The 25,776-nt window shown below is 41.9% G+C and overlaps 1 protein-coding gene and 1 long non-coding RNA gene across 3 annotated transcripts in view; both read left to right on the forward strand.

The window, feature by feature from the left end:
• Positions 1–229: 229 nt before the first annotated feature.
• LOC106015664 (uncharacterized) lies at positions 230–8,963 on the forward strand. The gene is made up of 3 exons (XR_001187847.5): positions 230–465; positions 6,863–6,945; positions 8,321–8,963. It is a non-coding gene; the product is annotated as an uncharacterized lncRNA (long non-coding RNA).
• A 4,637-nt stretch (positions 8,964–13,600) lies between these two features.
• LARGE1 (LARGE xylosyl- and glucuronyltransferase 1) overlaps positions 13,601–25,776 on the forward strand; it is a 285,774-nt gene continuing 273,598 nt past the window's right edge. For both annotated transcript variants that reach the window (XM_038180825.2, XM_027449977.3), the window contains exons 1-2: positions 13,601–14,550; positions 16,089–16,165. The gene's annotated coding sequence lies outside the window, so the exon portion shown is untranslated. The remainder of the gene's footprint in view (positions 14,551–16,088; positions 16,166–25,776) is intronic.

Consider the following 25,776-nt stretch of genomic DNA (forward strand, 5'->3'; position numbering starts at 1 on the left):
TTGGAAAAGACTGCAGCTGAGACAGTGGTTATTGCTGTTCTGATGAACCATAAACACACGCTTCATATTACTACTTCCTAGCAAGAAGAGAGACATATAACACCACAGAAACAAATGGAAGAGCCATTTTCCTTTTCCTCCTCAGGGCCCTGGGAACATTAACGGGTCATAATTGCCCAAACCAGCCTCACATGAGACCCTACCCACTGTCTCCCTAAGACCCAGCTCTATTTAAGCTCAGGTCTGGGAAGCTACTTCTGTTTTGACTTATGGGATAGGTGTATCTGTGCCCACTTATGTTTTTTTGCTTGGAACTCTGATCTATGTCACAGCTTCATCTCCAGCTGCAACACCCTCTACTCCTGACTGGACTGCCTAGATGGACCTGGGAGCTGATTCATCACCTTGCCTTACCTCACTGGATCTCTGTTGCTATTACTGACCCTGCCCTGCTCACCATGCAAGGTACTGCAGGACTGCACTTGGGTCAATGCCCTGTCTGTGTGGACAAATCTTTATTCCTCACTCATTCTCCATCATGAAGCAGCCTGGCTCTTCCTGATCCTTACCACTTCTTCAGTAGTGCCTTATTTTCTTTTGGAGACTTACATTTGAAGGCTATCTTTTTGCTCAAGCACCTGGTTTCTGAAGGAGGTTGGGAGTATCTGTTGGTGTTCCTCTTCTTCCACCAACCTGTCCTGCTTATGGCTGCAATGTTGGCTTTGTGTCATAACTGTAAGGGAAGGAACAATGTTCTCATATTTGGCAGCCATCCTTCTTCCTTTCCTGTGTGCTCTTTCTCAGTTAGCATTGCCATTTAGTTCTGAAGAATTCATGAAAAAGTCATCAGACCACAATTTCTTGCTTTTCACCATGCAGTTGCCACCACCATCTTAGGTGTTGAATTTGTAGATTCTAGTTTTGCCCTGTAAAAGATGCCAAATGTGCGTGGAGATTATATAGTATTCTAATCAGGTTATGTCCTTTTGCTAAAGAAAAAGATGCTCTTATGGGCGTTCTCTCTGCTTTTTGGAGAGTGGCAGTGTAAAAAAAGGTTGCTAATGTTCATTGCCTAAAACTGTATGAGCACTTAAGCACTTAATGCAGGTTCTTCTGTAGGAGAACCTGCATTAACAGGCAGTTAACGCTTTCAGACTGCAAATCACACCAACACAAGCCATTAAAGATAAAAGGCAGTGAAGAACTTCAGTGTCTTGCCTGCGCTCCACACAATTGTTCTTTATGTTGGCTACCTTTCTCTCCCTCCCACTGCCCAGATGTTTCCACTTGCACCTGTGAATTTCTGCTTTAACTAAATAAGGGGATCCAGAAACATGAAGAGAACACTTCAAAAATGTAGAAAAGATTCTCATAACTACAGAAGTATGGAACTCACATTGATTTTTCTCACCATCCCCATCCCCCTGAGGAGAATATGCGTCAAACTGAAAAACTAGGTATGCATTGCATATGAATTACTACTTAAGAGCTCATTCCCCAGAACAATGCTTTTGCAAAGTAGTAAATTCCACCTAACTGGTTCTTGACTACAGCATCTTTTGATTCCCTTTGAAATGACTGTGTTAATCAATTCAGACCCTTTAATTCTCCCTTCAAATAAAGGGTCTGGTAAGTGTAAGGAAACATCCTACCAAAAAAAAAATTAGCAGAGGGACCTGGTGCCTGATGAGAGATACCTCATCTACACTTTTCGTGAAAGCCCTGGAGTTCTGGAAAGGGGTTGTGCATCACTCGTTTACCAAGTCTCATGGTTTGGAACACAATGAGACCCATGTTTTCTATGTATGTGATGAGAGGCTTATAGAATTTATGGAACTGTCTACTCAAGGGGCAAAAAGTTGCTTTGATCGTTGCTTATTAGAATGGTGGTGAGTTTAGTTGTATGGAATATGAATAGAGTTGTATGAGATCACTTATCTCTTGGCCAGAAGTACCTAAGAGCAACTACTTTAGGTAGTATTTCTTGATGGAAGAGCTTAGTGTATATGTAGTTTAAAAAGGCATTTAAGTGCACAGATGTAGTGATACTGCCAAATAATCTCTAATTATGATAAAGGGTGCATGCATATTTTAATTCCACCCATGTTTTGTTCCTGTATTGTCCCAGATAGGGTTACCTTCCACTATTCCAAATCTCTTAAGGTAATTTTGTTTGTTTGACGAAACCTACCAAAGAGATGAACAGGACAGATACACGGAATCAGAGGGGATTTCTATATATGTATATATGCAAACACCACTCTTGCGAAGATCAACAATCTTACAACATGGGCGAAATGCAACCTTTCTGCCTCAACGCTGTGGGACTAAGGACTGGGATACTACCACCAAGGGAAATGGATTAGATGGGGACAGGTTGGAGACCATATGGAAAATCAGAAGTCTCCAGCTCCGGCACCTCTAAGAATGTGGGTGGCATGTTGTAGGACACAGCAGTGTTGGAAAGGCCTCCCAGTTCCTGCACTGGACATCGCAGAAGATATCCTGTCTGTTCTCTGGGTGGTGGCAGCTGTGGTACTGGGTACCCTGGGTACCCAGGTACTGGGTACCTGGTTCACCTCAGCTCTGACATGGACAAAGCAACCTAACCTGTGGACTACAGCTATTCTGCTGTCCTAGATCACAGCTTACCTTGTCTGTTCTTGGGGCTGGTCTTCTGCAAAGTTTTTCATATTTCTATAAAAGCCTGGTTTTCTCTTGGAGAACTCACAACATGCAATGTTTAGCGTGTCTGCACGGCTTTTTTAGACTCGTGGTCTCAGCACCCACAGTCTGTGGTGACTCAGCAAGGCTAGGGATGGGATCTTGGATCTTGCTGAAAAGAGTCTCAGACCTCCACTGCGTCCTGGCACTTGCAACAAGCTCTAGAAAATTCTTAAGCTCCTGCAGCTTGACATCACAAAAACATGTAAATATAAAGAACCTATTCAAGATAAATTGCGGTGGCTGCTAGAACACATGTAATTTTCTCTCCCTGTGAGTCCTGTTCAGTTGGATTCATGTCACACAGGAGGTTAAGAGTCTATTTTCCATTTCTATGGGGCATAGTTTTCAACATGTATGCCAATTAGAAGCTATGTAATTTTTCTCATTAACAGCCTTAACTTAAACAGCCAAAAAGACATTTGTGCCCACGTTTCCACCACTTGCATTCCAGCCTGGTGTACTGCTGTATTTATTTCACCTAACCATATAATAGTTACATAATGTAATTCTCTTGGGTTCATTTCTCTTTGCTCACTGCTCCCTCCAAGTCCACTCAGTACTGTTATTTGTGTTTGGTCTGCTTTGACACTGTCTTTCCCTAAAGTTTTAAATAGCCAATGTACTGCCGATATGGTTCATCAGGGTCTAATACACATCTCAGGAGAGTAACAGGCTTGAGAGAGTACTTGAGGCAGAGCTGGTAACAAGCACAGGAACAACAGGAAGAGGCTAAGGAATTAATTGTACTCTACCCGTCTGCAGAAGGGTTGGGCTGCTTGATGACCCAGGCAGGCTGACAACATTGTGCAAAGCGCCCAAGCAATTTTGTCTGCCCTCGAGTAATGCTGACAGTCATCTGGGGCTTTGATGCTCAAGCTGTGGCAGTCTGTTGCTGAAGAATGGATCCTTCAGGAATATTGCAAGGTTCCAGTACTGCCTGCTGACATCTGCCAGGTGAAGATTTGGTGCTCAGTACTCAGGAGATGGATGAAGTTTTAAATGCTGAAGGAGATTTGTTTCCTTTCTCCTGTTCAGATAGCAGGTGTGATTTTAAACTGGTGGAGACGGTATTTTTAGTGTTGTATTTCTTAGTAATTTAATTAACTAGTTGTCCTACTGAATCTATTCTTCCCACTTCATCTTTTACAAAATTAGTCCATATCTTTCTGTTTCTGATGAAATGATGTGCTCCCAATGGAAGCATGCACGTTGCTTTCAGATTTGTAGAGTTAGCAGCCTGATAAGGGGGAAGAAGTTGAAATGTTGTCTTGAGATAACCATCTTCTGTCTCCAGAGAAAGGCAGATGCCCCAGGGTCAGCAAACATTCTCTTCTGAGTTTTAAACTTTTGTTTATGGAAGTAAGGGAAGAAGAGGGTATCAAAAGAAAAGACAGAACATATCTATATGCTTACATCAAAACTAATTGGCAAATATGGAGCTGTGGAGCTACTGACCTTGTTGTGTAATCCTGTCATTCAAAGGATATTATTCAGTCCAATATATGTTAAGATGCCAGGACAGAGAGTACCCTCTTAGCAAGCTTGGCACAGAATAGCAGTTACCAGTCAGTCTGGAGATAGGGTCTATTGAAATTTTCTTTAAAGGATGTTTTCAGAGTAACATATTGAGCATCAGTTATATCAGAGATGTAAATCATACTGAAACTCCCTTGTACTGTGCATCTGAGGCATGTCACCCATATTTCTGAAGTCTCAAGCTCTCTGGCCAATCCAAACATTTTGTGACAACTGGCTTCAGGCACCTCTGTCTGCTGAGGCTGCTCTTTGCAGCAAAGGAATCTGAAAATTAGTATTTCCCTAAAGGCTACCACTTTTTTTTAGCAGAAAGAGCATAGGTCTACAAAATCCCCTGGAATGTGATATTAATTTAGCTGATATAATTCCTCTTTCAAATCATTCTTCTAATGTCTTAAGACAGTATGCTCTGCTTGCACTTCTGCTGGATTTGACGTTTTGTCACCTATAGTTGTAAAGACATCCTACTACTAGTTACTGCAGGAAGGGCAGGCCACAACTTTCTTTGTTCTGAGTCCAAATCTGCTCTGAGTGTCAATAAAACAAATGTTATTACAGTAGGAACTCAACAGTAGTGGGTAAGAGTATTAAAAGAATTGTGTGCACTTTATTACTAGCATATAAAAATCAATCTACGGAGGCAAAATAGGTGTTGTGTGCACCTGATTGCTAGTATATAAAACAATCTATGGAGGCAAAGGAACAGAGAGGTGGGAGTGAACCCATGGCAGCTATATCATATAGCACCCAATCTGTCATGCGAGTGTCACTTGTATCTAGCCTTCACCATGTATATACTGTTGGATCATTCATGCCTTACTACACTGATGTGGTCAGACATAATTCTTCAAAAACACAATTCATTAGAACCCCAGTTTCTTATTCAAAAGTACTTAGAAGGGGAGAACACAAATTGTGAGTTATTTCAGGAGAAAACCCAACATCTGACGGCAGAAACCTGTTCTAACTGTAGCCTACAAGTACAAATGCTTTGAGGGTGTCATAGCACTTTGAGTGGAGACCTTCAGTAGTATAAAAGACATCTATCTAGGCATCTAACTCTTATTTGTGCCTATTTTTTTCTACAAATCTTATCACTAGAAAGTAGGAGGTGAAAAAAAGTTTCTTGTTCATATAGGCATTTGAGTGATGCAGTTACTACAAGTTTGAAGACATAAAGACTTTGTTAAAACTCTATAGTGTCCATTCTTCTGTAATATCCAGCCTTACAAACTACATTAATAGAATACTGCTATGGTTGCAAGGTACTCAAAGATTAGGAAATGAGAACTAAATTATGCAACCTGAATTCAATCCCCCTCCCTTTTCTTTTTTTTTTTTTTTCCAGATTACAATTCCTAATCACACAATACAGTGATTTCTGCCAGACCTGTACTTTATTTGATGTGCAAAAAGGTCAGTTGTAGACTTCTTGGCACTCTTCAGTATCTTCACCTCCCTTACCTATGCCAGATTTTTTCATCCATGCAATCCTATTTTTCATCTTGTATCCCAACTCCCAATCAAAACTCTTGTTTTCTTTTTGTCTCCCATGGAAGAAATAAACTCTCCATTCTTAACTGCAGTATCTGTCCCTACCAGGACTCCAGCAGCCAGGGGAATCAGCTCAGAAAAACTGCTTTGTTCCTGCAGTGATGGGTAGAAAAGAAAAAATATCACTTGTTCTCTTGGATGAGTAAATTCAAAAAAATTCAAAGGAGGGTGAGCTTTCTTAGCCGTTGTATTAGACTAGCTAACACTAGAAAGAACAAGAGGTGTAAGCTCAAATTATGGGTATAGATTCTTTGAATATGCAGTTGTCCCCTTTATCAAGCCTCTACTAATCACACAGTGATTTTTAAGGGTTTACATAAGAAACACTCCACTGATGTCCACATAGCAGTGGCATCGTTCCCTAGAAAAACTCCCTTAAATCCATCACTAGTTTTGAGAGTCTTATTGCTGACCACCCAGTAATATGCAGCTGAATACTACCTCTCAAACTTGTCACCGATTATCCTGTACAAAAAGGACTGGAAACTAGTCCTTACTTTCAATGAGCTAATTGATGAAAGTGTTACTCTCCTATACTACAGCACAGTAATTGCCATAGTAGAGATAATGCTGAATTTGCCATAAAGCTTTTCTCGAGAAGTTGCATCTTTTTCATCTTAATCTGAGAGAAGGTAAGAAAATAGAGTACCTCCTAATGATGATTACTTATCTTGGCTGCATCTATTTTGCCTTTGGTTATGCTGAGTGGAAGAAGGTGAGAAAAGAGTTTCAAAAAGCCATTGGCATCAAGCCTGGTTCTGGAGAAATTCTGAGTCATTTCTTTTCGTTGGAGTTACTTTAATATCACCTGGCATAGAAACAATGAGGCAGCACACTTGGAAATATTATCAACATAGACAAAGGGCACCATGCCAGCATAATTTTTGATTATAGTGCTGTGATCTTGTGCATTGGAGAAGTGGTATTTAAAATTATTTTCACTATCTGTAAATAAAATTCTTTTAACTGACTTAAGTACGTGTTGATTTCATTGGAAACTTTGCTTGATCTGGTCTTTTTTTTTTTTTTTTTTAATGTACTGCAGAAACTGAATTCTGATACCATCCATGATAGTAAAAGCTTATTCTCTTCCTCGGCACACAATCTGATACTGACTGCAATCTTAGAGTAAGTAGCAATGCCAGCACCTCTGTGGTTGCCAAGTTCAGAGAAGCAAATACACGCACAGAGTGTATAATACCAATTGAATTGGTTGGGCTTTTTTGAATCTGTTGCCGGGTTTCTTTAATGTCACCTTCAGACTTTGAAGGACTGTCCTTTTTCTGAGTCCACATTGTCAGCTTGGCCTCTAGTATGTCTAACAGCTTTAGTTTCACCTAAGAATCAATGAAAAAGCCCAACTGTGTCAAGATGCCATCTGAATCACAAAATACTGAAGTGTTAAAATACTTCTCCAGGAAAGAAAAGGTGTGTAATGTTGACAGGTTCATTGGTGCTAGTATTGGTCTTGCCTTGTTGTTTGACCTTAGCATCAACTTCTCTGTAACTGCTGGTGAGACTGAAAAGAATTATCCTTTTGTTACTGACAGTTTCACTGTTGAGATGGGGTGACCTTTCCTATTCTTTTGCCAACGTAGCAAGCCCAGATCATAGTTCACAACTTCTCAAATGCCAGCAAGAACACAGAAACTTCCTTCAGCATTGACAGTCTTGGCTACAGAGAGCTGGATGCTGCTCACTGTTGCATCTCAGCCCTGCCAAGGGAACCTTTTAGTTTATTAACAGTATGCTTCTGAGATACACACCATTTGTTGCCACTAGATGAGTTCATGTTTGTATGCTTGTCTGGATTACAGTTCCTGTTCATATTCAAAAATAAGATACATAAACTTTCATTGTGCTTTTTTTGTCAAACAAGGACGTGGAAGTGGACTTTGTTCTGTCAATTTTGTAAAACTTCCAAAAAAAGACTTATATCATGCTGGCTAGTTGTTCGGATGACCAAAAGCAGACAAGGCTGTGTTATTAAATAGGATCTGGGTTTTGTTTTACCCTCTCTTAACTGAACAGCAGCAGCTAAAACGCACTTTCTTCTTTCCAGAAAAATTATCTAGAAAATATTTAAAAGTATGGCCCTCAGTAGGAGAGGGGGAAATACAGAAATTCTAGATCTGACTGATAATTATGGTCATTTGTTTTTGTTCTACAAGTATTCCTATTTGACTCATTTGGTAGTGACTTTTAAGTAAATTTGGGATAATTTATTTCTGTACACTCTCTATTTTTAATTCAGGCATGTTTATCCAGATTGTAGAGGCCTGACCATTGATACAAAATTTAGAATTATTATAACAAATATTTATATAATGCATTCACTTGTAATAGATGTATGTTGTTATCATTTATCTATTTCAGTTTGTTTACATTGTAGATCTACACTTATTCTTTAGGAATGTGTAGATTTTTTTTTGGTCAGACTTACGAGAGCTCTAATATAAAATCAGCATGTATGTGACAGCCAGATGTGTTGCTGCTACTCTAGGTGCCTAAGGAAGCAATCAAAGCACCCTCCAAACATGCTTAACTCACTGAGTTAAGAATATTGGAGCTGACAGATGAAGTTGGCCATAAAGGACATTGCTTGGACTGCATGGAAGTTGATGGATATCTTAACACTGTTTACTTAATCATCAGAAGGCTTACTGTTGTTGGTTGTCTGAAGAGGTTATTTGACTGTGGGAATTACTCATTTGTCACAGGTATTCTCTGAGTTTATATAACTGGCAGTTATTTCTGCCTTCTGGCAGAAACACACTGTCAATGATTGAATGAGCCTTCTCGCTCTTTTAAAGAAGACAGAATTCTTCAACTACTGTAAGGCCAGTTTTCCTTCTAATTAGCATCCTGGCTCTGGGGAGGCCTGCATTGGTAACGCTTTCAGAAGTTAATGAAGCTATTCTGAAAACAATTCAACCTTCCATGTATAAGGCAGGTGCTTTTAATAGAAACAAAAGGTCTTGTTTTGATCAGGTAGAGCATCCTCATTTTCACCTGAGAAATGACAGGTGTCCTTAGAAGAATTAAAATCTAAATGTGTAAGGCTCAGAGTGGAAGAGCAATACACTGTGCTTTTTAATATTTCTAGTAAGGATAGCAGATACCTAATTATACAGGTCTACAACTCAGTTGAGTCTTGTCATAATTTTACTTAGCGTTCATACTGCAAGGCAATAATTGGAGAAGCGTAACAAAAGAAAATAGATTGCAACAAGAGAGAGACATATCCAGTACTACTTTGGGGCTGAGATGAAGCAAATAGAAATTACTAAAATGAAACTTCATAAAATTGTGTGTATATGTATATACATGTATGTGTATATATATTTTTCCAGAACACAGACTGGATACCACAGAAATCACTGCAGCTGCTCCACTGCCTTCAACATACCTTGATTTATGTTTAAGAGTACCTGGGTCGGTTTCACATTCCTAGATTGGGAAGTTTAAAGTTACTTCAAAGTTTGTGTGCTGCTTTTCTTCACCAGAAGTTCCTGTAAATGCAAAGATACATGACTACTTATGCTACGGTACATTTATCCAGGATTTCACTGCAGATAGCATAGGTGTGAAGACTTTTTTGTTAGAAAACAAACAACAACAACAAAAAAAAAAAACACAGTACCATTTCAAACACAGCACTTGTTGCTGTATAGGATGTACTTAAGCATTAAGGAAAACTCTGGCAGCATTGGCATTAACTTCATGGAGTGCAAAACAGTCTTTTGGGTTGCATGAGTGAGATCAGCAAAATCGTAAGCAATTATTTCTACAAGTAGAAATACAAAACTGACTTAACCACCATCTTGGTAAGTCCCAAATAAATCTGATTTCAGTTTAATAGTATTTCTTTAACTTCATAAAATTAAAGCTTCATCATGTTTATTCTTCTATAGTTTTTATGGTTTTAAAAGCACCATTCCTTCTATTAAAAACGCTATTCTAAAAGCAAAAATAAATAAATAAATATCTAAATGACTAAGTCATAACAAAGGAAAATTAGTAACTGGCAGCAATGGTAAAACAGAAAATCTACACGAAGGTTTCTCAGATGTTCAAGGTAAACAAATAGAGGACAATGCCCCTTTCCTTCAACTTTTCTTAGACCTAGTACTATAGCATAGTACTATCTAAGACCCAGTATTAATGTTTACCTTTTGGTGTCAAGAAGTACAACTGAATTCCAGGAGAAACACATATAAAATTAAACACAATGTATCACAGAACATTCAGTTTGTCAGAAATTTATTCTGGCATACAAGAGAAATATTGATGTTTTAATAATTTAACTTCATTTGAATTCTAAAAGTTTTAGGCTTTCATGATATTTTCTACTTATTTAAAGGCATGTATTTTAACATGCTTTTTTTTTTTCAGTTTCTGTAAGTCCAGGGACTCTGCATTTTGTTCTGGCTTTCCTGTTCGTTGTTGGTTTTTTTGTTTGTTTTATTACATGCACAGGATAATCTGCATTAAATTTTAATTTAGTGTCCATAGTGGAAAGCTTATGTAACAGAGCTTCCATTTTATAATCAAGAGCTGGAAAATTATAGATTATATTTCATTCATTTCCTGTCTAAAAGATTTTTCCAACTACAAAAGATGTTGTGGCCTTCAGTAGTCCTGTATTCACTGCAGTGGCAGATGATAATAATCTCACAAGCTAGGACTTGCTTCAGACTTCTGGTTTTGCTCCAATATCATTAACAGTTGTGCAATTTTGCATATAGAAGTCAAGAGCAGCAATTTATGAACAGAGTCCTAACCTTCTGCGTTGAAGTGGATCAGTTAACACAATTCAGCCAGCCCTGCTAAACCAGATTTGAATTTCTGTTCCCTGTGAGAATAGCCTGAATTGTTGATTTCTACGCAAAAGTAGTTATTTTATCAATTCCACACAAAAGCATCTCACGGAGGACTTAGTTTTGTCTGTGCATGTCCCATATCTTGAGTGTGATGCAGCAGCATCAGCCTTGCTAGCTATTTAAAATGCTGATTAATCACAGGAGTGTGTGTTGAGGAATGGGGGCACAGAAATCTAATTTCCACAGAAATCTGTCACATAATGCACTATTAGAGCAGTACAGAACTTTTAAGTTACCTGCTGAACAAATTACTTTTTTTTTTTGGAAGACCTCATGTTGGCTGACTTCAGCTTATCAATGAAGCAGCTGTAAGAATGTCACAAGGACTTCATTGGTGCGAAATGGGACAAACTTCAAGTACATTATTGGTTTGAATACTTTTGGGCCTTAGACCCCTTCCTTTCCTTCACATAAAATGGCTATATTGGAAACAGATTTTGTTCTTTTAATCAAAACTCATCTAATCTGTAAAGGTTCAGTGTCTTATGAACAGACTTAGTTCTCTCTACTGATGTTCTAGTGTGGTGAAAATACTATAATGTATTTGAAGACATGCACTGTTATGACTTTATCTCCTTTCTCCAACAAGGAAACAAGACCAAACACTTGCATGGTAACTCATACCAGTATAATTTATTGTATTGCACATTTGAGGTAACCCCTAAAAGCTCTTATAAAAGCCTTTATATTAGCACCATCTCAGAATAGATATTTCTATTCAAAAGGGAATGTCTGGATTACGTATTTTTTATTAATAGGATTGTTAAATCTTTTGGATTTGCAACATTAAATAACTGTTTATTTTTATAAGCTCTATACTTGACATTACTATAGGTTTTGCTATTTAATGTAAGTAGACCTCCGGCTCCATAACCTGTGTAGGTTCTTGAAAAAGTTTATTTTTGGCTGAATGAGATCTGAAATGCAAATATTTGCAGCTAATTTTTATTTTTACATGTCTTTGGCATAAGTATCATTCTGTGCTGGTTTTTACTCCATGTCCAAATCAATTGCCACATCAGGATCTTCAAGGACAAAGACTGATGGAGTGATTTTATGATTAATAGGAAAAGATTACTTGTTTATAAACATGGTTTCTGAAAAACTCTATCTTCACAGGTAGTTGCTCCTCCTGTCCATGTTAGTTCTTGTAACCTGGTGGTAATCATTCTCAGCCAGAGCTTGATGAATGCTCCTGTGGGCTTGAACAACTGTTGTCCATTTTGTGTAGGAAAGCAACCTGACAGATGCAAAGCAATTTCAAGTACAGTACTTTGCTGCAGTATTAAGCTCCATCATTTGTCATGTATGGAGGTACATTAGACAATCCTAATAATCCATGCTGCTCTTAAAACCCAAGAAATGTGGTTGCTGAGACTTCCCTGCTCTAAGAGTAGATAAAAACATTATGAATCTGGGGAAATTGTTCAGTATTTTGTAGGATCAGACTCTGACAATTTACCAGTCTTTAAGACACAGCATGACACAAAAAAATGTTTATCTGCTGAGACTTCCAGTGATAGGCAGTAGACAACCTGGTTTTCTTAATAATGAAGCCGTATATACAGTCTTGTTTCCTCCTTCATACATCTCCAGCAATTCTTTCATCATGACTGTCACCAAAGCAGTTACAAACCTTCACCAGTGCAAGAAAAGATAAAGACATGTTATTACATGATAGCTGATCCTTTAGCTTCACTTAGGAGAATGGACAGAATAACTCACTTCAGTATAGCTCATTTCTGACTTTGATCTGCTCAAGAAAATAACTAGTGCAATAGAGACTGATCTGTATGTTACTGTAGCTTTCCCAAAAATCATTCAGATCCAAATTACATTCTTTTTACAGATATGCAGAGTTGTGCTTTTTATTTTTTTTCCTCCAAAATAGTTTCTTAGTTGTCAAAATATGTCAAAATTTTAAGTCGCTAACGCTTATGTGGTATCACTGGCATGTTCAACTTTGTGATTTACTCCAGTTCATCTGATACCACTCCTGACTACAGCAGCAGGCACTGCTGGCGGCAGAATACTAAGTTTGACAGACCGATGCCTTAATCAGGTCTGGCAAACACTATCTCCTCATGAATAATCTGCTCCAGAGTTCACAGCATTTCGGTAGAGCGTACTGCAAAATGTTAACTTCTGCCCACAATACAGCAACTTCTGGTTAAGTTACAGCATTTAGGTAGTGGATGTGAGAAATTAGCATCTTTGGTATCCTTTACTGAATAATTCTTCCCTAAAACATTCCTTTATCGTCCTGGAGAAAGAAAGCGGTAAGTACTGAATAATGGTATCCCTGTTATTTCTACTTCTGATTATTTACATTATCACTCAAAGCACGTGTCCACTTTCCTTCCTCTTCCCTTCTAAGAGCGGATCGATGCCTTTTTAACACCGGGTTGCGTTCCCGTTTGCTCCCCTCCCGTGGTTTCTGCCCTGCTGGTACTTTTCAGGGAATTTCAGATCCCATCCACGGCGCTCATCGCACGGTCCTCTCAGCATGCTACCGTGGCGAAAACGATCCGTTTAACGATGGAGCGAAACAAAACCGATGAATACAGATAATGAAAGAAAGAGCCGTGATGACGGGTGTGGGGGAATAAGGTGCGTTCATCGCCTCGCCGCCACGCAGGAGGATGCGGGCAGGGAGAGGCAGGCAGAGGAGGCGCTCGATTCGGGCGTGTTACCGCCTGTAGGAAGCTTTTTGCTCGCCCCGCAGCCCCCCCCCCCCCTCCCCCGGTCCCGGGGCACCCCCGGCTCTCCCCTCACTCACCCCGGCGGCCGGGCCCAGGTGCGGCGGCCCCGGGCGCCGCTCGGCGAAGCCGCCGCTGGTTGGGCGCCGGGCGCCTGTCGCTGGGCGGTGTGTCACGGGCTGGCTCCGCCTCGGCCCCGCGCCTCCGCCCGCCCATGCACAGACATGACACAGGCACACAGGCACTGCAGCTGCCGCTGAGCCCCGGGCAGAGCGGCGGAGGCGAGCGCGCCCGGTTGTCGGTAGCCGCCGGTGGGCAGCGGCGGCTGCCCTGCGCCCCTGCCTCCGCCTGCCCGCGGGCGGTGGGCAGCCTACGGCGGCGGGACCCGCAGGGGGCAGCCTGGCACCGGGCGCCGGAGGGAGCCGGCGGGGGCAGGCTGGCAGCGGGGAAGGGGCGGGAGGCAAGGAAGGAAGGAAGGAAGGAAGGAAGAAAGAAAGGGGAAGGGGGCAGCCTGGCGCTCGGACCCGGAGGCGGCCGCCGGGCAGCGGCACGGAGCGAGCCCGGGCGGAGCGCGGCACCCAGCGGCCGCTGAGGCTGGGCCGGCAGCGGTAGCGGCGGCGGTGCCGGAGGAAGCCTCCCCGTGGCCGGCAGCGCCGTGCCGGTGACCTTCCCGGGGCCGCCAGCCCCCTCGCCAGGCCTCGTCTCCCCGCGGAGATCGCGTACCAGGCCCCGGGGAGAGGCCGGGAGGCCGGCCCGGAGCCCCCCCCCTCCGTCGCCCCCCGGCTCCTGCTGGCCGCCGGCGGGGCCTGTGCACCGCGCTGCTGGCCGCCGGGGAGAGGGGCGGGGAAGGCGAGCGGGACGGCCGGCCGGGGAGCGGGCAGGCCCCGAAGAGACAGAGAGAACCGGGCGGAGGAGGCGCATCCCGGGGAGAGCGGGGTCCTCCCCGCCGCCCTCCTCCTCCTCCTCCTCATCCCCATCCCGCGGAGAGTGGAGCCGCCGGTGCCGCCCCGGCTGGGACCCGCCGGCTGACACCGCTCCGGGGACCGAGCCGGAGCTGCCCGCACCCCCCCTCCCCGGAGCGAAGGAGGCTGAAGGACCGCTGGGCTGCCCGGGCAGGGGGGCGCTGGGCAGCCCGCCGCCCCCCCGGGAAGGTGAGTGCCTGCTCGGGTCGCAGCGCTGCGCTTATTTTACCTCCCGAGCCCTTATCCCCCAGCCCCGGGGGCTTGTCCTGCCCGGAGAGGGGTGAGCGGGTCCCGCAGAGGAGTGCGGGGGAACCGGGGGCTGCCAGCCCGTGCAGGGAGTCCCGGCTGCCGAGCCGCAGCTGCCCCGGGGCTAAGCTGGAGTTTCAGCGGGACACCGAGGCGGGTTCCCCCCTCCTGCAGCCCGGGAGACTCCGGCAGGCACCTCCTGCCCGGGAGCTGCGTGGTTTCACATCGTTCATCCGTGCTCACCAAGGGGTTGGGAAAGCAGCAACTTGCGGCCTCCGTGGAGGTGACGTGAAGTTTGGTAATGCCTTATGTAACACTTTTTTTTGGAGGGACTCCTGGCTCATGGGTTGTGCCCCGTTTGGTTTGCAGGGAGCGAGTGGTTCCCCTTCTCTGCGGAGCATCACACAGGCGCTCCTTGTACGGGCTTGCACCTGAGTACGGTGCCTCCTGCTTTGTTCAACTTGGTACGGGGGCATTGCTAGAGAGCAGACAGAGCCTACTTTTTCCCAATATGTATCGTTAAACTCAAAATTCGCCCGAGGAGGCATCTGAACTGTTGTTACAGGGTCTTACCTTTTTGTATATGTCTAGCGCTTTGGTTTTTATTACACTCTTAAAATTATTACAGGAGACATTTTCACAGGCGTGACTGTCATTTATGTATTCTGGAAGGTATAGATGCCAGGATAGAAATACTAATGAATCAAAAGTCTTTCAAACAGTGTTAGCTTTCTTTTTATACAATTTCAGTGCTAGAAGGAAGAGAAAGCCCTAGGCTAAACAAAGTGCTGCGTTAAAACCAGATTTGGCTATTGCCAACAGGTCAGCACATTTCATTTAATGAAATCTTCTGGATATAAATTAATTTTCCTTGTATAACACTTATTATTTTACTTGCTTAGAAACAACAGGGAAATTAGGTAAGTCGTTTGGAAGGCTTCCTTGCTTCCCATTTCCCTGCAGTTTCTCTAAGTGGTCATCTTAAAAAAAATAAAATGTTACTTCACACAAAAAGACAGTGTAGTGATTTGCTACATGTTCTTTAGACTCCTACTGCATAGGTACGCTAGGGGGACTAGTTTGGTGGTGTTTTTTTCCCATGCACTGGGGAAAATGCACAGATGCATATGAAAAGAAGACTTCTTCCCTTGCCTTATGGCATTCCATCATTAGTCTATGAGCTTAAAGGAAAAATCTTATGTATAAATGCAGATGATGAGTTCAGGGCAGGGGAAATATTTTAACAAAATCATTCTACCTCATTCTGTGTTTCCTGCTGCAAACAGAGATAAGTTATCGAAGGTTAGTTTACTTATAAGAACAGAACAAGCAAACAGATCCCCCAAATCTCCTCAGTCTGTTGCTTTCTTTTTTTTTAATGGAGAAATGAACAAGGTGGAACAGGTCTCCCTAGGCTTCATGAAAACTGCAAATTGCTGATAAGTATTACAAGTTTGAAATGTGGAATTCTTATTGCTTAGGTGTCCTGTGACGGCCCCTGATCAGCAAGTCATGTAGAAGCCGCAGGAACTGCAGTCTCTGATGGATAATTGGATTGGTAGGTTCTTCTTATGTTTGGTTTTTTTCCTCATTTAATTGCCCACTTGTGATAGCAGTTTCCTTTTCTCCACCCTGTTGATTTTATTTCCTGCAATTTTTGATTTATGTTGTGTGTTGCGTCTTTTCTGTTCAAAGTACATACTCCCTTCTCAGTTGCTGGTAAGGAAAGCACAATATTTTCATGACAGTATGTGGCAAGATTAATGTCTTCATTAATATCAGCAATATTCATGGCAACTTTTTTTCTCCTCTGTTCAGGTGTTATAAAAATAAGTTTTTTTCAGGTCTGGGGAAATATGCACTGGGTTTCTTTAAGGCATTCTGAAAATAATATTAATTATATATTGAATTCTCTGTGTCATCTATTCAGTCTACTGGAATTCCAAGGTATAGTACCTCAGAAAGCCAAAGTACAGAGTGTTGTGAACGACTAGATGTCTTTTGGAAGCATTAAGATATGTCACCAGCTCAGTCTGCTGAAATTTCAGAGTGTAGGACATCATAGTAGCAAAAGTAGTATTCTTGGATGAATTACAGAAAACTGTATTCATATCTATTCATACGTATTTTATACCAGAAAACTGATAAAACTTCCTTGCACATCCATGTCATTAAACAGAAGTATTAAGTTTTAAGGTAACAATCCTCCAAAGTATTACTTGTGTTATTATTTCTTGCTTAATTATTTATTTTTAACTAGAATAAATGATCAATCGTCAGTAGACGCTTACTGGACTACTCTCTCATCTTTCTGTTTTCCTTTTGGTGCATGTGCATTTATAATAGGAATCTTAAAAAAACAGCAAGCACGCACATACACAAAACAGATGAATACCCAAGCCATTTTGTCAGATGTTTGTTAACTGAAGTCTCATAATGAGTAAAATTTACAATCTGATGTCAAAGTTTGTTATATATGCTAATCTCAGTTCATGTGCAAACTCCTGTTGATGGGGGTTGCTGGATCTAGAACAACATATGTCCCTTTTCCTATTTTTTTTTTTTTGTCCAGGCACCTAGGCTTATATGAAGGAGTCTGTTAATGAGCCCTTGTCATCTTTGATTGAAGACCTTTCATCAGCTGCGTTAGAATTAATTGAGAAATAACCATTTTAAGGGTATGATATGAAAAAATAGTTATGCCAGAAATATGACCTATATATTCTAATAATATTAATATAAAGACTTGCTTGAGATGAAGATACAACAGCCAGTGCAAATTTACAGTTGGTCATTCTTCATGAGTTTATCTCTGCAGGGTTAGCTGTATTTGCCTAATTCTGTGACTAAAGAACTTCCTGAACAGTAGTAGCTCTGTGTAAGAAAGCACATATACACAAACACACGTGGTGTTTCTGCCCTGCTCGTTGTCTGACTTTGACCTATCTTTCTTTTTGTAGTGATCGCTACCTTTAAAAAAACATCGTTTCTAGTATTCCGTGTGTTGTGGTTCGTGAGCTGGAGAGTAAGAACTACTCTTTGGGAAAGTAAATTTATTATTTTTTTTTGCTTTTCATTGGGTTGGTATTTTTCTCTTCCTTGTGGTACCCCCACCTGAAGATAAGGGTTAAGAAATGGGGTTTGAACCTTTTAGGGATTCATGACTCCTTTTGGTGTCACCTGGCTTAGCATTTGAACATCTGTCCGGTCTCTTTTCAAAGCCTGCTCAATTCATGGTTGTAAATGGGGAGTAACAGATACCAAATTCTATTTTATAGGGAACTTTGTAGCTCAAAAATCAAGGAGAAATTTGCTAGAAAGGATTATCCTGGCCTTGGCACTGACTTTGAAGCAAAACTGCCAAGGCTGGAATCCTTGTGTAAGTGCAATCTCTGTCAGAATTAGAAGCAAACAGAGTAAACAGTTCCTTTACTTGGCTTAATTTGTAGATCAGACTAAGTCTGATCTAACAGTACTTACAGTAGTATCCAATTCACTGTTCTTTCCAGGATATAACTACTACTTCCACAGCAAGGGAGTTACTGGGTAGAAGCTACACTGAAGTGTAATTGGCGAGAGGAACCCCAGCAACGTCTATTTCATTCTGTGGCAAAAACCCAGACCTAATCACAGAGCCTGATGATGGAGGAAGCTGGAAATCTGAGACAGTGCGGGAAGAATGCAGTCTTCCTTGCCAACCTCCATATAAAACAGATAACACTTGAAAATAATGAAAAGGAGTAGATGGCTTTTAAAGGAAAGTATTCTCTGTCCTTATGCTTCCCATCTCTTGATCAGTGATATAAGGAAACTTGGGGAAACACTTTCAACTTGAAACACTTTCAGTTGAAACACTTTGAAACACTTTCAACTTCAACTTTTTCAACTTGGGGAAACACTTTCCCCAAGTGTTTCTGAGTATTGATAAGTCATTTCTATGACTAGGTCAGTTTCAGGGAACTGGAGATGTGTGTTGCATATAACAACCCAGCCCCTATACATATTGGAAGACATCTGACAACTAAGGCTTAATAAAGAGGAGAAAACTATAAAACTGTTATTGTGCAATAACATAATTATTCGGTTAAATACAGATGTGGAGAATAAAGAATTTTGCTTTAGGAGGTGGGCTGAGGAAGAGGAGAGAACAGTTGTGGAATTTGATTAAAAATATATATATATATGTGAAACTCTTCATTTTCTTTCAGCTTTTGGATAGACTTTTATACTTGTTAAGGGACTTGGGAATGAATATATCTGTTTGCAGAAAAGAGTATTTTTCATTCTAGAGTGAAAGGTGTTACTGAATGATGAAGGGGCGGAGGGAGAGAACGACAAAAAGAATTGTGAACTGTTTGGACGAGGTAGAGCTTCCATCTGATATTCAGACTTCCCAACACAGCTTCTCTTAGCTACATGTAACTTTCCTCTTCTCTAACTCAGTGGTGTTCCCCTAACCCTCCGTCACCTCAGTACTGAATTCCTTTGGAGATTATTTTCCATTCTGTCTTCAGTTAATGCTGCTGCTGATCAATACTGCAAATGGAATTTGATGTTCAGAAATTACTGGACTTCAGTGTATGAATCTGCCTAATTCAATCTTTTTCAGGCTGAAGATACTAGAAGTGCATATGCTACTGGGTAGATAGAAGAAATGAAAACCCATCATTCTAAATCCCTAAATATATGCTGTTTAGATCATGTTGTTCTTAAGAATCTCAGCTTTCATTTGTTTTCAAACAGAAGGGTGTCCTAGGCTTCACATATTTTTTTTTTTTTTTTATAGAAAACGAAGTGACATTAGCTTTAAGAGTCTGAAAGCAGAAGTTAAATACTGTAGTCTCATCTTTTTTCAATCCTAAGAGTGGTTCTGGAATATGACTCAGATTTAAACACAGGGAGGTTATCATTCATGTACAGCAAGTCTTCTAAGATAAAATATTGGATGGCGTGCTTGAGAGTTCTTAAACAAGATAACAGTAGTTCCTACCTCTTTAAAAGGGCAAAATTGTCTGTATTTGTGGATTCTTCGGTGTTGAATGTACCATACAATAAGATGCTGCTCTGTTAGAGATCTGGAGCGTTTAGGAATGGGACCCCTGTAAAGGTGGAAATTTTCTGTTTTTATTATTGGAATATTTTATGTCCCTGCACTTGGTGTTCCAGAGCTTTTTAATATCAACTACATTTACGAGAGATGTGTTCATCTTCCGTGACTTCCAAGTAGTAGGAATTGGTAGGTATTGATGCCATAAACCCTTGTAAGTGCTAGGAAAGTTGCTGTGTACTGCCATGTTGACATTAACTTCCACAAAACAAAAAATGATCAGATTAAAGAAATGGTAGAAGCTTTTAATCTGGGATATCTTTCTTCATTAAGATGTATGTTGACAAAATGCAAGATGCTGCAAATGGAGAACAAGGGGAAAAAAATCAGTACTGATACTGAGTCTACCACTAATAGGATGTACTAGTGGCTAAAACGGACCACTTGGTGATGGACAGGAAAAGGAAGCTTTTGTACTTGATGTTGTTGATCTTGTACCAAGGGTCTGAGACTACCATAATGCAGAGGAGGAAATAAAGAAATGTGGTCTGTGCCATTACCTCAGAGAGCAAAAACGAAATATGCAAGCTGAGAATGTTTCAGATGCAGCTGTCTTAATCACACTATGACAATGAGTTTAAAACTTTAAGAAAGAAGCAATGTGTGTGACTTGGCCTAGGACAGTAACTTTGCATCATTCCATGGCTGCTTTCAGACCTTGGGTGTGAAGAGGAAAGTGTACCAGCAGTGGCTTAAGTTACTAGATTTCCTTCCCAACATTGTGGTTTGTCTCCCATTTCCCTTGTTTTCAATATAATGTTAGTGCAGTTTAAGGGCTGCTAGGTTAAAGTAGCAGCATTCTAGCATTGTTCAAATTCACCTCATTCAGATAAGCAGTGCAGGTCCTTAATCAACATAACACCTCCTTCCTTATAGAGGCTTTCCCTCGGGAATGATTCCTATATGGCTTAAATCAGATGACTTTCCACCTGGTTTGGACAGCTGGGAACCATACATGATACTGCCTTGCAATGTGGTTATTGATCTTGGAATTTACACCTCTACTGCTGGCATCCAGAGCCTTGCAGCTTGCTTTTGCGTGCTTGGCAGGGCCAGTTGGGTGTAAAACCTTCTCCATATCGCCAGTGTCCACTGCTCACACGTGAGTGTTCACACCTGTCACCTGAGGTATATCACGCTGCACCATCTGTGGAGAATGTCTGAAATACTCTTCAATAGGCTTAGGTCCTGATTTATGTTACAATCACAATGTAACTGTGCACAGCTGGTAAATTGGCTGAGAAGAAAGATGTTCTTAACATTTTTTTTTTCCTTAGGATGAGTAAAATAGTAATATTGTGTCACTACTACGTGAGGAACTGAAACTGATGACAGTAGTCTTCATCTACAGAATAACTTTGCCAATTCTCTAGTCTTAAGCATGTTGTGGAAAAAAATAAATTCATAGATTCTTGAATGTTTTACAGAGCAGCCTGGAGTGAGGTAAATGACACAGTAGAAAGATAAACTGATGCACTGCAGGTGAAGTGATGTGGGCAAAGTTTGCCAGGTCGTCAGTCAGAAAGCCACAAGCAGAACTCCGATCTCCTGAGTCACGGCTGTGTACTCAGAGCAAGTGAAACACCTATGTCTTTAGCAAAAAATATTGCCTAATATAGTTGTGCTTCAGATGATGAAACAGAGTCCCTGATGATACTTGGCTTGTAGAATCATGGAGCGGCCTGGGTTGAAAAGGGTCTTAAAGATCATCTCGTTTCAACCCCCCTGCTCTGGGCAGGATTGCCAACCACTAGAGCAAGCTGCCCAGAGCCTCATCCAGCCTGGCCTTGAATGCCTCCAGGGATGGGGCATCCACAGCCTATCTGGGCAACCTGTGCCAGTGTGTCACCACCTTCTGAGTGAAAAATTTTCTCCTACTATGTAACCTAAATTTCCCCTGTCTTAGTCTAAAACCATTCCCCCTTGTCCTATCACTATCAACACATGTAAACAGGTGTTCCCCCTCCTGTTTATATGCACCCTTCAAGTACTGGAAGGCTGCAATGAGGTCTCTCCGTAGCCTTTTCTTCTCCAAACTGAACAAGCCCAGCTCCCTCAACCTTTCCTCATAGGAGAGGTGCTCCAGCCCTATGATCATCTTAGTAGCCCTCCTCTGGACCAGTTCCAAGAGCTCCACATCCTTCTTGTGCTGGGGGCCCCAGGCCTGCATGCAGTATTCCAGGTGGGGTCTCACAAGAGCAGAGTAGAGGGGAACAATCACCTCCCTCTGCTTGCTGGCCATCCATGCAGCCCAGGACATAGTTGGCCTTCCAGGCTGCAAAAGTGCACTGCTAGCTCATGTCCAGCTTCTCATTCATCAGGACCCTCAAGTCCTTCTCTGTAAGTCTGCTCTCAAGTTCTTTGCCATGTCTATATAAATACCTGGGATTGCCCCGACACATTGCAACACCTTGCACTTGACCTTTTTGAGCCTCATTAGGTTCTCATGGGCCCACTTTTCCAGCCTGTCCAGGTCACTCTGGATGGCATCCCTTCCATCTATTGTATCAACTGCACCACTCGGCTTGGTGTCATCTACAAACTTGCTGAGGGTGCACTTGATTCCATTGTCTATGTCATTGATAAAGATGTTGAAGAGCACCAGTCCCAAGACCAACCCATTGCCAGTGTCCAGTTGTCCTCGCAGAGCAGTGTACCTGTTCTGCAGGGGCAGCTGGGGAGGTAGGGGAATCTCCGGGCAGGTGCACCTGCTATGCTTGTAATGCCGAGCGGGGAGCTTTTGCCATTAACCCCTGTCCCCTTTATTCATCACCATCAGTGTTAGGAGGAGGAGAGGAGAGGGAGTTCACTGTAGCAGGAACTCTGCCTACCTGCTGGTCCCCTCCTGTTACTTGCTTGCAATGCAGTAGGGGGTTATGTGTTTCTTGTGGAGCCTCTGCTGGCTGCCTAAGCCTCGGGGCTGGTAGGGACTGGCTTCACCGATCTATCTCCCTCTCCCTAATACTCCAAAGCCTCTCCACCTCTTCCTTCAGGTCAGCCAAAAGGCTGAGTAAATCTTTCACCTGCCCGCCTTGATCCCCTGCTCTGCTGCAGAACGCATACGCCCTGGAGCCAATCGTCCTCAGCGAGTAAACTTATATAACCTTTTTAAAGGTAAATATTCATCTGTGCATCTTCAAACAAACAGGTAATATTAATTATGTTGAATAACTGGATAAATGAAAAAAATAATCTCATGATAGTAGAGGCTACAGATGCTCTGTGTTGATTTAGAGGCAGTGCAGTGAGTGACCAAGGGAAGACAGGGGTGGTTTCCTTCTCAAAAGTGGAAAATAATACATTTAAAGGAGAAAGAAATGGGAGAATGCTTGAAGGAGCAAACCAATATATCTTGGTCTTCAAAGCTTGTAGGTAAATGTTTGTAAAGTATAGGGAATTGTATCTGTAGCCAATGGTGGAAACAAACTGTAGAATAAAACTGGCATAGGCTGTTTAGCCTACAAATGAAGCAGAAGTCACCATAAGTGAGCATTAAGAAGACCAGAATCTGCACTGATTTATTGATATGTGCTAATTGGGTAAAAAAATGCTGCACTTTTATTGGTGACATCCTTTTATATTGGTTCAGGCACAGCATCTGTCAGAATAGAAGGCTACTGCCACGTTTGTAAGGCATGTATCCCACTGTTGGACAGAAAAATAGTGTAATCTTTATTTTCATGAGTAATAAATATTTCTGGACTTGCAATTAGTATTAAAAATTCTCTGAAATAATTTTGCAGTGTGTTTTATTTTTTGTGTTTGGTTGGATTTTGTTCCTCAGCTTTGTTTGTCCTGCATTGGACATTGCTGTGTTGCGGGAGGCCTGAGCTTTGATTTCCCCTTTTCCCTCCTTTTTCCCTGATTTTCATAATTTAAGTGGCCATGTATGAGGGTAATATGATTTGGGAAAATATCTTGACTTTTTGGATTGAAATAGTGAAATTGTGAATGTAGCGTATAAAGCAGTTATTTATTACTGCTAATAAAATGCCTAGAGGCTTTGTTTGCGAAAGGGCTCCCTTTATTCTGCGTGAAGCACAAACACACAGACTCTGTGCACCTTAAGGGTACTTCATGGAACAAAAAGGCTGGTATAAAACAGCAATATAAGCACTGGTGCATGGCTTGAACTCTTCTAACACAGCAGTGGTTTTGGAGAACCACAGAGTAGTTGAGACTGGAAAGGACCTCTGGAGGTCCTCTGGTCCAACGCCACTTACTGTTCAAGTATGGTTACCTAGAGCTGGTTGCATAGCACTATGTCCAGATGTCTTTTGAATATCTCCAAGGATGGAAACTCCACAACCTCTACAGGCATGTTTCCTGATGATAATTGAAGAAGCCACCAGTGTTTCAGTTTGTTCTGCCTCTTGTTCTGCCATTGAACACCACTGGGAAGGGTCTGGCTCCATTTCCTTTACACCTTCCCTTCAGATACTTATTTTTTGACACATACTGTGCCAGTTTTGGCTGCAGGTGGGCTCTGGCTTTCCTGAGCACATATGTACAGGATCAGATAATGGCTCTGTATTCCTCCCATGTTACCTGTCCCTCCTTCCACCTTTTGTATACTTTCTTTTTGTGTTTGAGTTTTGGCTGGAGCTTCTTGTTCATCTGTGCAGGCCTCCTGGCATTTTTGCCTGACTTCCTGCCCACTGGGATGTTCTTGAGCTTGGAGGAGGTGATTCTTGAATACCAACTGGCTCTCTTGGATCTCTCTTCTTTCCAGGGCCCTGTCCTAAGGGATTATTTCAAGCAGATCCCTGAAGAGGCTAAAGTCTACTCTCTGAGGTTCAAGACTGTAATCTACTTTTTCCTCTACTCCCTCCTCTCAGGATGTTGAACCCTGCCATGTCATGGTCGCTGTAAATAAAGGCTGCCTTTGACTTTCACACCTGCAAAGACCCCTTCCTTGTTTGTAAGCGTGAGGTCCAGCAGGGCGCTTCTCCTCATTGGCTCAGGACAGGGAATTGTCATGGATGCTCTGCAGGAACCTCATGTATTTCTTATGTCCTGTTGTGTTGGCCTTCCTGCAGATATCAGGGTGGTTGAAGTCGCCCATGAGAACCAGCGTCTATGAATGTGAAGACTTCTATCTCTCTTGTAGAAGCCCTCATCCACTTGTTCTTGTAGAGGCAGATGCCCTCTACAACGTCGCTCATACTGATCTGCTCTTTAGTCTTTATCTATAAGCTCTTCGTTGGCTTATCGTCCATCCCCAGGCAGAGCTCCATGCATTCCAGCTCTTCTCTGACATAAAGGGCTACTCCATCTCCTTGTCTTTCTAGCATTTCCTTCCCTAAGGAGCCTGCAGCATGCCATTACAGCAATGCAGTCACGCAAGCCATCCCACTATGTCTCTGTGATCCCAACAAGATCATAGCTGTGCAACTGCACACAGGTCTTGTGTTTATTCCCCTTGTGTTTATTCATACAAAAAAAAAATCCACAATTGATAAAAGCTATTTAGATAAAAGCACTGTTTTTGCCAGTGTATCTGTGACTACTGTGGCAGCTTCTGCTAGCCAAGTTACGTCAATCAACAGTCACTCTTCACACCACCAGCCAACATAGCTGGGGTGTTAGAAATTCCCAGAGCGAGAAACTGTTTCCTGCCCAAAAGAGCTTACAAAACACGGAAAAAAGAGCGTGCTGAAGTGTTTGAAAACTGATGGTTTGTACTTTTCCTTTTTTTAAGATTGTATTTTTAATCTCAGTAATTCGTCATTTGAATAGTACTAGCTTATTTATTGTTAACGTCATTGTTGTTTAAACATCTTTTGAAAAAATAAAAACTGTATTCCTCCATTGTGATTCACTGGAAGCAGCAACATGGGACAGTTCTGAACGAATTCACTGTAGTTCTGGGACATACCCATTTTGCCCTCTCAGGTTACATTGCTTTTTAATTGATGTGGTATTTTAAGTACATTTTATATTTGACTCGTAAGATTTTATTTTAGCACTTCTATTAGTGCACGGCACCAGTTTTTTGGACTAACAAAACAGAAACTTTTAGGAGGATGGAGATGGATCCCGTTGCACCTGCCTTGTGACTG

The sequence above is a fragment of the Anas platyrhynchos genome, chromosome 1 (assembly GCF_047663525.1).
Source record: "Anas platyrhynchos isolate ZD024472 breed Pekin duck chromosome 1, IASCAAS_PekinDuck_T2T, whole genome shotgun sequence".
In the NCBI taxonomy this organism is placed as follows: Eukaryota; Metazoa; Chordata; class Aves; order Anseriformes; family Anatidae; genus Anas; species Anas platyrhynchos.